Genomic DNA, 13,340 nt, shown 5'->3' on the forward strand with positions numbered 1-13,340 from the left:
TATTTATTATATGTAAGTACACTGTAGCTGTCTTCAGACACTCCAGAAGAGGGCGCCAGATCTCGTTACGGATGGTTGTTAGCCACCATGTGGTTGCTGGGATTTGAACTCTGGACCTTTGGAAGAGCAGTCGGGTGCTCTTACCCACTGAGCCATCTCACCAGCCACTGACCACCAGTTCCTTTGATGGGACTTGGTTGGATAAAGAAAGTTTCTGCCTAGACCCTGAAATCTGTCTGGAAGGAACCCTACCCAGTAGTCCTCACCACTCCACCTGCTGTTGAAGTGGTTGGTTTCATACCTAGAAAAGGGGCCACAGAGGACAACAGATCAACCATCATTTGGTTCTTGGATCCCGTAAATGTTAGATTAAACAGAGTTTACTAACAGAGTATACACAAAAGCCTTTCCAAGCCCAAACCTAGGTTTAGCAATTCAGAAAAGCCAAGGATGAGAAACTCTATTTTTAAGGAAGAACTTTGCTGTCCGGTATCCTTTCTAGAGATGGAGCAATGTGGGTCTAGGAAAGTGAGTGGAGGTCAGTAAATCAGGTTAGAAAAGACTGACTAGAAAAAAAAAAAAATGCCTTCAGGGATTGTGATTTTATACATGCTCTAGTGCCATGCCAAGGACAAAGTACCTGCATAGTACCCTCAGTTTACGTGGCTTGCTTGTGCTAAGTGTGCCTCCTCTGACTCATTGGAAAGTTATACCCCCACTCTATATATACTAGTCCATGTTATCCTCTACATATATGCCTATAATAAAGAATAAGTGAGAGTACATGTTAGCCTTGATACAATGTTATCAATGCTCAAAGAGTCCTAATTCTGGTCTCAAAAAAGTAGGGACAGGAATAGCCAATGTAATTGCCATAAGTATCTAAAATGTTATTATTGGGGATGATTCCAAGCTTTATGACTTAAGTTGAAGGAACAAAATGCTGAATATATTTTAAATTTCATTTTGGGTATGGCTCTATACAGTTCTATCAACATAGGAGCTACAAGAGTCAGGGCCCCTATTGAGTGGCTATGCAGGGCTTTGCACCTACACACAGAGGCCCCTTATATCCTGTGCACAGAACATAAGGGTTTTTTGAGGGTGGGGACCATTATTTGGGACAAGTCTAGCTTTTAGCAGACTTTCTGGTTATTCTGTACCCTATTGGTCTTAGATAGGAGGAGAGACTGAGGAGTTTGTGGAAGCTGGCTGTGCATGTTGTGGAATAGATTCATAAGCAACTTCATTAAAGAAAAAAATGAAGGAGTAATGAGGAATGACAAATGAAATAAGTGGAGAAAGAATGAGAGGAAAAATAGTCGATAGAAAGTGAGAGAAAACTATAAAAGAAAAAGGGGAGAAACAAAAAGGGGAGAGTAAAAAGGAAAAGACAAAGGAAGAAGACATAGATCATATAATTGTTAGCCATCTCTGCTGACCTGGTCTCCATAGTCAACCATCTTACTATAATCATTAACCAGACCATTCATTATTATTCTGATCCTGCTAACAGTGGGACCCTGAATCCTCAACTGCATGGCCAACTAAGCTATTTATCCTTAGGTCCAACTATGCCTTTCCAGAACAGGATATGTCAATGATTTGACTCATGCCCATACAATAAGAGGGGAATGTGATGATGGGATAAGACAGTAAAGGTTGCTCTATCTTGTGTTCTTGCAGAAGCCATCTCAGGTTTGACTATAATTTTACCTCTTTAATAGAGAATCCCATTGAAAACTATCCAACTCTATTCTAGTAATCAAAGTTCAGGATATCCTAGCTAACTTATCCTAGTTTCTGCTAATTGGCCTGCTCTTGCAGAACTCCCTCCTGGTAATCACCTTATCTAACTTCTATTAAAACTGCTTGTTTCAAACTGCTTCCTTTTTTAAAGCCCCCCTGCATCATGCCAGATCACGGTTTCATGGTTTCTGCCTTCTGGAGGAGGTGGGGAAGAAAGAATGAGAAGGGAGGACTACCATGTGGATGTGATATATGAGAGAAAAATAAAGTAAAAAAAAAAAAAAAACTGTTCTGGACTCTTACACCCTGGTCCCTGAATGGGTATGGTCCCAGCTGACTGGAATTAGCTATACTTTGTGTCATAGTGCTCATCTCTGGAGAGCTCCCCATTAATTTTTTCTCCTATTCTAGTTTCATTATGTTGCTGTGACCAACAGATTGGAAAGGAAAAAGTTTATTTGTCTTGAACTTTCAGGTCACAATCCAACCTGCAAAGAAATCAAGGCAGGAAGTCAAGGCAGAAACTGGAGGTAGAGAATACAGAGGAATTTAAGTGCTGGCTTGATCTTGGCTCCTATTCTGGATTACATAGCCTCAAGCTCCAGAGCCACTTGCTCAGGGAAAGGTGCCACCCTAGTGGACAGGGCCATCCTATAACCATTAACAATAAAGATATTATCCATAGACATGCCCACAATTAATCAGATAAAGGCAATTACTCTATTATTCATTTGGGTATTTGTGGGTGATGTCAAGTTAAGAGTTATCTTTATCTAAGACAATTGCAATATATTTATCAAATTAAATGGAAAAGACAAAAGCTTCACATTAGAACAATTAACAAAGTTATTACCTTCCAATGATCAAAGTTTAAAAAATGTATCAATAATAAGCTATTTTCACATTGTGGAAACATCCATATAATGTACTGAGAGTCAAAATGTCAGTGTTGATACTTTCTCAGAAATACACAACACCCCCCCCAAACAACAGAAAAAAATGTAAACACTCAAATTGAAGTACAGAGTACAAAATTACTGAATATTTCAAAAATTGTAATGTCAGGATGGAGGATATACTTTACTTTATTTTTCATCTCCCCTGCAAATGTACATTACAAGTGAAGGGAAAAAAGAAATTCCAGATGTTGAAAAATCTCTAAGTTTACTTTTCGTTCAATGGAGAAATTATGTAGGGTTCTGTTCAAATTTTAAGCTATAGATTAGAAGAATGCTACATACATTTCCTGGATAACTTCTACTTATTCACATCTCTGACAACACAAAGTGCACTTGACTCAAGAAATATATAAGGTTGACACAAAGAGTATAACAGACACTGGTAACATCTGAGGATCTGAAATGAAGTCCTAATATATACTTCAGTGTCTACAATTACATATGGCCTCACAGAATAATATCTCACATTTGCCTGATTTACACATTATTTATTACACATTTACACATGATTTATTAGATATATGATTTATAATAGTACTAACACATAATTCACAGAATTAGAATCTCTTATGAGTCTTTATGACTCTTTATGTATCTTTACATTTTCACAATCTTGGTATCAATTTTTACTACCATGTAAATATCCATTTAAAGATTTGGTATGCAAAGTGCATCTTAATTTTTATCCTTGATCCCAGTAGGTCAGAACTATACCAGGTTGTTTGGAGGATGCACATATAAATATAAAATAGTCCTTGCTTTTTCATGTATATCCTATATACCACAGAAGTTAAGAAAATTTGAAAACCTGATTAGTGCCAACTGGTGTAGGGGAAAAAGGTATAAGCAGAATAAACGCACTGATTATCTGTGTACAGGAATCACCTATTGCTTTTGAAGTGTTGTGAGCATAACTCTTTTATAATGGATTCAAATTAACCATCACAATCAAAAGCTCTATTTAGAAGAAAATAAAGCTGGTAAAGTAAGGATAAAAATTAGCTCAAGTTCATGTTCCTAGTGATATTGAATATATAGTTTTCTCTGTACACTGGACAAGTATATATTCCACTGTTAGAAATATGAGGTATTTGTTCACAATTATTGAATAATGTCATGTCCACTGTACCCTTGCAACAACTGTCAGCAAAGACAACCAGTTATTTTATTTTATTTTTCTAGTCACAACAGAATATAAAAGCTTAACCAGTTTCTTCATTAAATGTCTAATCCTTATAGTAAAAACAAGCATCTTAAAAAGTTATAGGAGATAGAATAGTTAAGTAATGGAAAGTAGTATTATTTACATCTAGTCACTATGAAAATAGAACAATAACTGTTATCATTCTTCACAGCAACACAATGAAATCGGACTTAATTTAACAATCTTCTACTTTCAGTTTTATGTAAGGTTCTAAATTTGTTTGTTCTTTATATATTTCTCTCCTCCTTTAACTAGTATCAGTCTGTTGTCCGCAAACTGGCCTTTATCCTCATCACTTGCTTTCAAAGACTATCTCCTATATTAAGCTGCAGATCATTTGTGGAGAATCAAAGCTTAACAGATTACTCATTGCTAATTAAATAGCCAGATTCTGTCCACTGAAGCTAATGCATTAAAGTATTTAATGTTTGTTTGGTAAACTGCTTTACTAAATGCTCCTTTGACTTTTATTGGTAATAAACATTAAGCATTTATGGACTGTGAAAGCAGCTTCCCATCCAGCTTATGCTGTTACTATTTACAGTTTGTTAATGAAACACCATTAACTTTCTTCAAATCAAAAGTTGTTTTTGTTCTCCTCTTTAATTTTTATTGTATGGCATGAGAAATAACTTGCTAAAATTTGGATGTACTGTTTCCTCTCCTTGTTTTTTATCCTGAAAATCAAAATTTTGCTAATCCAAATGTACTTCAGGGTTTAATAATAAGTCTCTAGTCTAGGAATAAATCCATTGCCCTTTCCCTCATCTCATAGTATTACAGATGCATGTGTTCTTACTTATGAACATGAAATTGTCAGTAGCAACAATGACATAGAATTCAGACCCCCTCATTTTATAGTGATTCTACTACTCTTGATCTAAACTTGTCATTTAACTCTCCACAGTAGAGATCTCTTTCATAGTTTAGTTTGGTTAGCATGTAATCATTACACTCATCAATATCTTAAGATTTCTTAAAGTCTAATCAAGTATTATCTTCAGTCCATGGAATTCACAGACAATGAAAGAGAGGGAACAGTTGCAGGACACATGACCACAGGTCTGAATCCTTAAAACAAAATATCCATCCAAAAACATTTGCCTCTCATCAGGAGAAATTATCCTTCACTTGATGTGAGCAAAGGAGTGTATTTTTAAAAAGTCATAAAGCATAGCATAAAAGAAAAACAGTGAATTCCAAGTTTTCCAAGTATCACTTGACTTTCTTCCTTGTTTACTTTAGGATTTTGGTCTGTTGTGTCAAAATTGGGGAGTGAAATCATTGAATTTTCACAAATAAGGAAAAGAAGATAATTGATCAAATGAAGTCAACTGTGTTCCAAGTTACTAAAATAACAGATGCATCAGGATACATTCTGACCTTTCAATGACTGCAACTGTGTCCTAAACTTCAGCAAAAATAAAAGCACCTTCCCTGATGTATGTCAGTCCTTGAAAAGAATGTCAAAAAAAAAAAAAAAAAAACCCTGTGAAAACCAAATACTTTGTTCTATAATTCAGTTAATTCAATAATTTTGGGTAAGGCATGCTTTTGGAAGCCTGGCTTTACCATGTTTACATTATGAATGTACAAGTGATAATTTATTTAACAGAAATGTGCTATCCCAAATTTCGCTCTTGTCTTTTGGGAAAAAAAATACAGTAGTTGAAAACATTGAGAGATGTTGCGAATGAATGATTTGTATTGATAAGAGAGAAGGGATGATCTATCCTGGGAATAACAACTACCTGTCTGAGTATTTACAAAATGCCTCCATCTGTCATGTGTTTGTCATTTGGAAGTTAAAATGAAGCAAATGCATTCAGGTTTAGCAAAGAAAAATCATGTATTTTCTTGTTGACATAATTTGATTTTGAAAGGAAGCTGTCCTTATTTCTGTTAGTCTTAGGGAAAAAATCCTTTCATTTAGGCATTTGGAAATAAATCATAGAAGTATATTTTTCACCTTAAATTCAAGTTAGGAGGAAAAATATTTTCTAAAGTTATCAATATACATGATAAATAGTTCAGAATTAGCCACCAAAATTAACCAATTTAAAATGAGCGGTCAGGGCTTAAGAAATGGCCCGGTGGTTAAGAGCAGTTTCTGCTCTTACAGAGGACCCAGATTTAGTTCTCAGCACACTATGGCACTGTATTCTATCATTATCTCTTGCTACTGGGTATATAAATTTTCTTCTGGCCTCTGGAGGCACTGCATACATGTGATAAATATAGATAGACAGATACATACATACATACATACATACATACACACACACATACAGGCAAAACATCCTAAAATAAAATAAAAATAAGTACCTTCTTTAAGAAAATGAAAGGAATGTATATCAAGAAGGTGGAGGAGATGTACAGACAGTCAGGAAATTAAACAGAAGTGTGTAGCAATGGGGGATGGGGAACTGTGGATATCAAGCAGAAAGTCCCAGATGTTATGAAAGCAAGATCCTCTCAGGACCCCACAAGGATGACATTAGCTGAAATACCCCCACAAAAGGGGAGAGAGAACCAATTGAGACCATATCCAGAGGTTAGGTTGCCTACCCCATTCCCACCCCCTGTTGAGGGATGAGGCCACCCACCCATCTCAAAAAATTTAACCCAGAATTTTTCCTGTCTAAAGAAAATACAGGGACAAAGTGTGGAGCAGAGACTGAAGGAAAGGGCATCCAGAGACTGCCCCATGTTGGGATCCATCCCATATGCAGCCTACAAATCCAGGCACAATTATTGCTAATGCCAAGAAGTGCTTGCTGACAGGAGCCTTATATAGTTGTCCCTGAGAGACTCTGCCAGAGCCTGAACAATACAGATGCAGATGCTCACAGCAAACTATTGGCCCGAGCACAAGGTCCCCAGTAGAAGAGTTAGGAAAAGGACTGAAGGAGCTTAAGGGGCCTTATATGTCATCAATGGAAGGGGAGGCCCCTGGTCCTATGAAGGCTTGATGCCCCACTGTAGAGGAATGATAGTGTAGTGAGGAATAAGTGTGTAGGTGGGTGGGGAAGCACCCTCATAGAAGTAAGGTAAGGGGGAATTGGATAGGCAGGTTGCAAAGTGGAAAAAGGGAAAGGGGATAACATTTGAAATGTAAATAAATAAAATATCCAATTAAAAAAAACTCACAGCAATTGCAGCAGCAGGGAAAAGGGCCTTAACAATCCCAAGCCAAAGAAAATTCATGACATGAAGGAGGGAAGGTGAGAATCAGGTCCCACTCCTAACTGAAGGACTACTGATATGTGATCTATCTAGAGAGAAAAGTCAATTTTCTTCAATGGAGTTATTCCTGGTTTACTCATCACACCCCAGGGAAGTCCCTGTTCCTAGAAATAGTTCAGTCAACAAAGACTGGATACCAATGGCCAATCTGGGCAAACATAATTTTAAGTGAGGAGATAAGGGAAAGAACGTGGATAAATTGGTGAAGGGAAGGGAAGGGAAGTGGATTTGATCTCTAACAAAACATATAAATCTATTGAAAATGGGGTACAGAGCTAAATAGAGAATTCTCCCCCAGAGGAATCTCAAATGGCCTAGAAACATTTTTACATAGTGCTCAACATCTGTACTAATCAGGAAAATGCAAATCAAATGATGCTGAGATTCCACCTCACACCTATTAGAATGGCTAAGATCAAATACTCAAGTGATAGTATATGTTGGCATGGATGTGGAGAAAGAGCAACACTCCTCATTGCTAGTGGGAATGCAAGCTGGTACAACTCTGGAAATCATTCTGCTGGTTTCTTTAAAAAGTGGAAATAGTTCTACCTGAAAACCCAGCCATACTGCTCCTGAGCACAAATATTCAAAAGAAGATACCACAAGGACACATGGTTCACTATGTTCATAGTAGCTTTATTTGTAATAGCCAGAAACCATGAAGATCAACCTGCACATCTGCCATGTATTAGTGGGGGTAGGGTTCATCCAGCCCATGCTTGTTCTTTGGTTGGTGGTTCAGTCTCCAGGAGCCCCCACCCACAAAACTTGCAACCCAAAATTTATCCTGTCTACAAGAAATGCAGGGAGTGGTGGATGAAGCAGAGAGTGAGGAAGTGGCCAAACAATGACTGGCCCAACTTGAGACCCGTTCTCTGGGCAAGCACCAAACCTTGACACTATTAAGGATACTCTTATGGCATCATTATGCTTGTAGACAGGAGGCTAGTATAACTGTCCTCTGGGTGGTTCCACCCAGCAGCCAATGAAAACTTATGCAGAGACCCATAGCAAAACAGTTAATGGAGCTCAGGGAGTTTTCTGGAAGAGTTGGGGAAAGGACTGAGGGAACCAAAGAGGGTAGGAACTCCACCGTAAGAGCAATAAAGTCAACTAGCCTGGACCCTTGAGGGTCAAATATTGACTTTTTTGACTTATTTTCCTGAAGATATGAAACTGGATTCGCCCCTCTTACCTTTTGAAGAACCTGCAAATAAACTCCATTATTTTAGATTGTTTCCAAGAATAACCATGCCAAACTTAGATATTTATGTAACAAGTGGGAAGCAATTTTTGATAAAGCCACCTGAAAAATGAATTAAAGTGAGTCCCACATGCATTCTATAAGTTATAGTCCTGTTTGCAGAAAGCTGCTATTAAAATAGTAAAACATAAAAAAAGGAAATATCTAACTCATATTGTAAAGCATTTTCTTTGAAATTGTTCTTCCTAAGATCCAAGATGTTTTTAAAATGTTTGCAATATAACTGCTTAGCAATTTGTTTCTTTTTCTTGTTGAGTAGTCTGTTCCATAATGTGTTTTTATAATTGAAAAAGATGAAAAGTGAAATTGATAAAGATGCATAATTGGTTTTTCTTGCTTATTTGGAGCTTCTGTTCAAATTTTAAAATGTGGCCTCCTTGTAAAATGTTAAAATTCAAAAGCTTTGCAGATGGTATTTAAAATGTTTTCTCAAAAGATATTTTAGCCCACAATGTTTTGTTCTATATCTTACCAAAAAAAGTCCTGAGAAGTAAGATGATGATGGTGATGTTTTTGTTGTTGTCTGAGCTTGAATAAATGGATCATTCCTAGACATTTTTGAAAGACTACAAGGATTCACTAATAGTCAAATGCTGTATTTACTCTCCAGAAATATATAAGATATCCACCACATATTCTGAGGCAAAAAATCCACAAATCAAGAACAGACTTGGTTCAGAGATTTCTCAGAGGAATATAGATAATAAGTAATAATTTATTTTATAAATATCACAAATTTTCATACTTATCATAAATATGCCTGACTTTTCATTTTCAACAAAAGCAATACCTTCAGAATCTCATTCTTTCTCTCTTTTTTTATACGTACTGGTCTACAAAACTCAAATCATAACACCCTAAATAAATAGGTAATTGAGAGAGAAATCAAAAGTCACTTAACATATTTTTCACTCCTTGTTATCCTAGAATATAGCAAAGCATTTAAAAAGAGTTTGAAATTGTATACAAAGATGTTCAATTGATGAGATATATTGGGTAGAGTTCTCAGTATGAGTATAACTAATAAAATTAATATATATTAATATAATCCTACAGGACAGACTCTTGGTTGTATTATAACTTCTGTCCCCATACTTTGGACCCTGAAAACACGGTCAGCACTCAGATTATGATGATGGATGTCTTGTTAGTCCTAATCTAGTGCTGAAGTCAGGCAGATACAGGATGTGGGATAGAGGTGGGGCAGAGGAAAGGAGAGAGAGAATAAAAGAGGTGTAGGGAGGCAGAAAGATGCTGAAAATATTTTCATGAAAAATAAAACTCCATAGTATTATAATTTCCTTCTGAAGTTTTCTGGAGGGCACTAAATAAACCAAACTAGTTTTCATCACACAATGTACAAATGAATTGAAATGTTAAAAAGAGCATCACTAGTTCAGCATGGTACATGCCTATAATCACAGAATTTGGGAGGCAGAGGTAAACTGACCTCAGTGAGTTTGAGGCCAGTCTGGTGTATATAATGAGTTCCAAGACAGCTAGGGTTATGTATAGGGAGACTTTCATCTCAAGAAACAACAAAATAGCATTGTTTCTTTTAGACATAATAGGAAATATATAATAGGTAAAAGTCAAATGTTCATTTGCTAATTATCTACACCCAACAAATATTTTTAGTTTGTAAAATAAGTAAGTGAACTAAGAAGCAAATTAGATAATTTGAGTGACACTGAAAATAAGCAAATGTTATATTCTGGTTTCCAGTTTTCATTTAGTTGGAGAAATAATTTCCCATATATACACACAGTTTAAACTCAGCTAGAAAAGATGTTAAAATATATACAGAGGTAAAATATTATAAAATATTATTGTCACATGCTTTATTTCTCATCATAAAGGAAAGACATGTTTTAACACAATTAAATTGTGGACTTATGGGAAATATTATTTTAGTTTTTATTACAAGTACTTGTGTTTTTCCATAGTATTCTTGTATCTTGATGTATTTTCATGTAATGCTTTTTTTAAGTGAAGAAAATTTGTATCAAGTTCTGTGACCTAATCTTACTATATTTTCTTGGTTATAATTTTAATTACTACAAATTATCATTTGATTTTTTGGGGGGTGAGGAAAAACCACAACTCTATATGACTGATTTCCAGGTTGTGAAGAGTGAGGTGCCTTTAAACATTAGCTAGTTCTCTGTGATGAATGACTGTTAAATATAGTTTTAAGGACCACTGGTTTTAAACCAAATCATACTGTTAAAAATGAAAAAGAAAAAGCAAAGCAGTAAGCTAATTGTAAGATGTGGCTAAAAGAAGCTAATCTATTCTTAACCTCACTTCATAAGTGACAGCAAAATTAAATGGAGACAATCATGAATCACAGGAGGATGAGAGTTGGATAACTAATTGGTCTATTTTCTGTGCTGTCAGAATCCTCTCAAGTAATTTTCTTCAATTATAACTGCAAATCAGCATGCCATTTCCTCCACATGAACTATCCATTGCCTGAGGACTAACTTGGTATCTTGGGATAACTCATGATGAATTGTTGGGGAGCATTTTCCACTAGTGAATAATTACAGGAATTTCACAGTGAACAGCACTGAAACTCACTAAAATTCCATCATCAAGAGAAATGCAGAGAAACAGCATTAGTTGCAAGGGAATGCCTGCTTTGATTGTCAACAAGCATTAGAACTAGTTAACTTTATGAAAGAAAGCACTGGAAATGTTTAATCCTAAATCTTTTCCCGTTTCTAGGAAGTGTGTGTTCTATTAGATGTCAACTAAATGTTAACAGCTACAGGCTGCTGACAGTTTCTGTTTGTGCTGGACCCTTTTTCTATGGTTTTAGTTTTATTTCTTTAATCAGTTCTGTAACTCTGAGCTTTATCTTACATCCTTCTGTTATATGAGTTACTGTGACAAGTCATCTCCGCACATCAGCTTACTCACATCTTCTTTCCCTAGACATTAAAAGAGCACTATAGTTTGAGCTTGTCATGGTTTGAAAGGAAGATAATTAGCTATCCACCCCATTATCTTTAAAATACTTGTTTTTTATGTAAAAAAGGAAATTGTTTGAGCATTGATTGAGTTTGCAGAGAAATGACCATGTCTTCCTTGACAATAGCCACTTGAAAGAGAGAAAATAAAATGTCTAAGGGAAACTGAATTATAGTTAATGAGCTAGTATCATGGTTTTGTAATAGAGTACTGAGCTGTTGCTGTGAGGCTAGAAGTTCAATTCTCTTCTCATAACAGGAAAAATGGGCAAATATAAATAGAATACATATACTTGTGAAACTGACTTTTCAATGGGAGGAATATAGTGACTTAATAGATTAAATTTCAAACAATAAGCAAAAGGACTAGTGCTGCAGACCCTCTGGGCCCCTTTTGTCTGCGTGGAATGGGTCTCTAGTCACAGGTGGGCAAATCGTTGGATGAATTGACAGACAGATGCACACAGGAGAGGTTGTGTATAATCTGAATGTAATTTGTCAAATCGAGCATCAAACTTTTTATACAGAAGACAATAAGGAAGTTGGGTGACATACCAGCAAGATACAAAGAGGTTACTGGATTCTTACATAAAACAGAAAAATGCAAACACAAAAGATCTAACAGGAACCACCTGAGATAGAATTCATTGTTAACAACTGGGATCAACAGGGGCTCCACCTAAGATTCACTTAATCTTAGAAGCCAGGGTCAAGGGNTTCNTGCCCTTGCCATAGTTCCTATTTTAGTCTATTGTATAGTCCACCTTTCCATTAGGCCATTGTAAATANGTGTGTATGGGTGTAACTAAGCTATCTATACTTCTAAAAATCTACTCTGGTTTCTCCTTAGGTCTGAAATTTCCTTCTTCCTAGGTGATGGTAAATTCCTGTGTAGGGCAGTGACTTAGCTTTTACTTAAAGTGATAGTGTAGTACCAGAGGCAATTCTAAATGTCACTGAATCGCAACATTCTTACTGAATTCCAAGCCCATGGTCTACAAAAGGACTTCTAGGACATTAGAACACTGGCGAAGGCTTTAGCTATGTCAAGATTCAATCTTAAAAGGCACTTATTATAGGATAATACTAAAAGAGAGCACATGAATCCATACACTGGACTAATGCGAGAATGGAACATTAATGTATGGGTTAGAGAGAATGCTAGACTCCAGGAGTGAGTTTTCATAAAACTCTTTTGCCTCTTCATAAGTAGTGTCTAAGCCTCTCAGCTTGTCAAGCTGACTCGACCACAGTGTGTGACAGACTAGCATGTGATATGTTTTATTATGACATCATAAAAAGTAATATGAATTAGGCAACTAGTGCCTCAATTTAACTTTAGTGTGTATTTAAGGTCCCCATCCAAGGAATTTACTTGGAAACTTTGCACCAACTCTATGTTCAGTAAACTTCAATGAGAGATGAACTTTTTAAAAAAGCACAGGCTTTTTATGTGTTTCATAGATATGTAAAGGCAAATTAAATTATGTGAAGAAAGGCAAGTTAATGCCTGCAGAGTCTCCGGATACCCACAAGGACCAACACAGGATCCCCCACGGGATCCTAAGATCTCAAGTGAGTGGAACACAGTGTCTGCTCCAATCCAATCACGTGGGACCTGAGACTGCATTAACTAGGGAAGCAGATAACCCAGCCTGATCAGGGCCACAAGTCCCTTCCTGTCCACTCCAGCACCAGGGTTCCTTGTGTGCAGAGTCTCTGGTCACTGCCAAGGTCCTCACAGGACCCTCCACAGGATCTTAAAACCTCTGGTGAGTGGAGCACAACTTCTGCCATGAGGCAGGTTCGAACACCAGATATCTGGGCACCTTCCCTCCAAAAAGAGAGCTTACCTGCAGAGAATACTCTGACCACTGAAACTAAGGAGAGAGTTAGTCTCCCAGGTCTGCTGATAGAGGCTAACATAGTCACCTGAGGAA

The sequence above is a fragment of the Mus caroli genome, chromosome X, assembly GCF_900094665.2.
Source record: "Mus caroli chromosome X, CAROLI_EIJ_v1.1, whole genome shotgun sequence".
NCBI classification, from domain to species: domain Eukaryota; kingdom Metazoa; phylum Chordata; class Mammalia; order Rodentia; family Muridae; genus Mus; species Mus caroli.